Source organism: Eumetopias jubatus, unplaced genomic scaffold (assembly GCF_037043125.1).
Source record: "Eumetopias jubatus isolate StellerSeaLion01/CBP00866 unplaced genomic scaffold, mEumJub1_p1.0 scaffold_3, whole genome shotgun sequence".
NCBI lineage: Eukaryota > Metazoa > Chordata > Mammalia > Carnivora > Otariidae > Eumetopias > Eumetopias jubatus.
Genome location: NW_028274809.1, coordinates 58,233,841 through 58,236,925, shown reverse-complemented (window position 1 = coordinate 58,236,925; position 3,085 = coordinate 58,233,841). Strand labels below are relative to the sequence as shown.

Sequence of the window (3,085 nt, the reverse complement as noted above, 5' to 3'; positions counted from 1 at the left end):
ACTTGACTTTGTTGGGTTTTATTTCTCTAGCCCACCAACATGGGCTCGTTTGTAGTATCTCTACATTTATTAAGCATGCTGACTAAACCAGTATTGGGGACATTAAGAACACTGGAAACTCCCAACTGAGCAAAGGCCAAATGCCCCTGATGGCATTGCTACGTCATCCCCCCCCCCCCCCCGGTGGCATGGTGCATGCACAGCAACTCCTGGGCTCCTGCTGCAAGTTAGGATAAATGCATTCTACTCAGTAACGGTTGTCTTCCTGTGAGCTCTCTTCTCAATGCCCTCCCCCAGCAAATGGCACTGTTAATTACATCTGTTGGTGAGTAAACCAAATGAAATCTGTTAAAAGTTCCATCCAGTCCTGCCCAAAGCCAGGCAGGCAGAGGAGGCCAACTTGAGTTTCCATCACCATCTCCCGACACCCTTTTGTTATTTGATCAGAATAGTTTCCCTCTGTAAGACATCAGTGACTCCCAAGGCTGCTTTAAGAAGTTTATTTATTATACGTGAAGTGATTGAAAACTGCCAATCACAAATCTGGCAATCCCCTCTCATGAGCTTAAAGACCGTTCTGATTACGATAATTACATTTTTATGAATATCCTACCTAGAGAGTAACAATTTTACTATGTCAGACTCCACCATACAAAGATGCATCAGTTTCATCTGCAATGAAAAATAGAGCCTAATAGCACAGTTATACGATAGTCAAACATCAAGATGCAACATAAGTACTTCAACTGAAAGAATTCTGATCATTATTTAACCTTGAGATGATGATTAAGGGTGAAGGCTTGTCAGCTTTCATGAATTATTTTTTCATGATTTTTGCTGTTTTGATTTGATTTTTAAGATGCCATAATTAACACTTATTAACATTTGGATTTCACCCCCACTCCCCCCCCCATGTTATTGTGGGCAAGGCAACAATGGCAATAACAACAAAAGATTAGTGGATATGATTAATGGTCAAAGAAAGAGTATTGGGAAATCACAAGACATAATTATGTTTCAGGTACCACAGTGCCATGCCAACTGGTTTTCTGCTTAGTTAAGTTTCCTAAACCGTGGTGCAAGTAATGGACATAGTATTTAGATTTGATGCTATATGTGCATATTAGTTTAATGCAGAGAAATGTGTTCCATTATTACAGATAGTGATCAGGGTCAGTTAAAACTGTATTTAAAATTGGCAAAAAATAAAAAATAAAATAAATGTGTGGTGCAAGAACCAATACGGTAAAGCATCACAAGAAGCCTGTTAGAGGGGCGCCTGGGTGGCTCAGTTGGTTGGGCGACTGCCCTTGGCTCGGGTCATGATCCCGGAGTCCCGGGATCGAGTCCCGCATTGGGCTCCCTGCTCAGCGAGGAGCCTGCTTCTCCCTCTGACCCTCCCCCCTCTCATGTACTCTCTCTCTCTCATTCTCACTCTCTCAAATAAATAAATCTTTAAAAAAAAAAAAAAGCCTGTTAGAACAGCAGATTCTCAGGCCATCCCATAGTCTTGTTGAAACAGAATACCTAGCAGTGGGGCACAGGACCCTGTCTCCGTATCACCTGGATTCTCTGAGGTTTGAAACCACTGTTCTAGCATGTTGTAACTATTCCCACTGGCTACAGTGAGACGTTGGCGTGTTGGAGGCTGCAAACCCAGCATCAGTGTAGGCATTCCTCCCCTTCACTTCAGGAGTATGTGCTCCAGGGGAGTTTAAGTAAACAGGCTGTTTTGGTCAAGTCCCTGAGTCCAGGGGTTCCTCTTAAGTGGCTTTTATCCTCTCTTTCAATCTCCTGAGGTCACAAGCCATAGTGTCTTCCCATTAGCAGTCATAATTGTTAGTTCATCCTCCCTGATAGAAGAGATGTTTATGATACCTTTTATAATGTCAGAAGATTTCCATCACCCTGAATCCTTGCTGATCTTTCTTCTGTGCTACAGCCATTTCCCTAAAGTCACCTTGAGCTACTTAAAAAAATTTAGCATCCAACATAGCGCTCTTTTGTATATCTTGATGGCATTACCTGTACTATCATCTTTTGATAGCACTCTGGATCAAAATTATGAACCTGAACTCACCAGAAAGTTGCATGGAGAGAGGCCACACATTGCAAGCATATTTAATTCAAGAAAACACAGTAGAACATACATTTAGTAAGGAGTGCTGATGCTCACTGGCCAGGACTATGCAGTGTTGTGGTTAACACAGTTCTTCTGTGGCTGAGGCCATAAAGCTGCTCTTAGGAGGGAAATGTATCACCGAGTTTTGTAATAGACTAGCTAGCTAGCTAGCTAATTTTCTAAGAAAAATATTTTATTTTATTAAAGTATTTTAGAGACAAATAGCATTCTGATGAATCAGTATTCATGGGGTAGTATAAGTGGAGTTATTTAGTATGACAAAAAGTGGATGCCATCTTATGATTTCATCTTCATACACACACACACACACACACACACACACACACACACACACATAGGGAAACCTTAGAACAGAGATTCTGAATCTGGAATGTGCATCAGAATGACCTTGAAGCTTGTTAAAAATACAAATTCTCAAGCTCGGTTCAGTAATACATGTCCTGAGATGTACATGTCCGAAAGTGACACAGAGAAGATTGGCATGGTCCCTGTGCAAGGGTGACATGCATATTTGTCAAGTGTTCCATATTGAAAAAAAATTCCTGGGATCCAAGGAATTTTTGGGAAGGTCTGAGGTGGAGCCCAGGGACCCATATTTAACAAGCACTCCATAAGTGCTTCAGTGGTCTGGAACTTTCATTTTGGGGAACACTGCAAATCTAACTCAGAAGATGGGAAAACACATGTGAGTGTGAGGCAGTAAAGGCTCAACCACAGGAGTGCTACCTTCTTTGGGTCCTTGTGATGAATGACTTCAGGCTTTTGAGCAGGACGTGTATTCCGCCTAGTTCTAACATCACTTGTATATTTGCCTCCAGCCCCAAAGGACTGTGAGCGCCCTGAAACATGGGAATTAGGTGGAACTGACCTTCGCATCTTCAGCTGGACTCTCCCCATGCCTTCTCATTCCTGAGAAAGTGCTCAATAATATTGTCAGATGAA

The 3,085-nt window shown here is 42.0% G+C and overlaps 1 non-coding gene across 1 annotated transcript; it reads left to right on the top strand.

The window, feature by feature from the left end:
- Positions 1 to 2,567: 2,567 nt before the first annotated feature.
- Positions 2,568 to 2,676, top strand: LOC114226176 (U6 spliceosomal RNA). The gene has a single exon (XR_015767941.1). It is a non-coding gene; the product is annotated as a U6 spliceosomal RNA (small nuclear RNA).
- Positions 2,677 to 3,085: the final 409 nt, after the last annotated feature.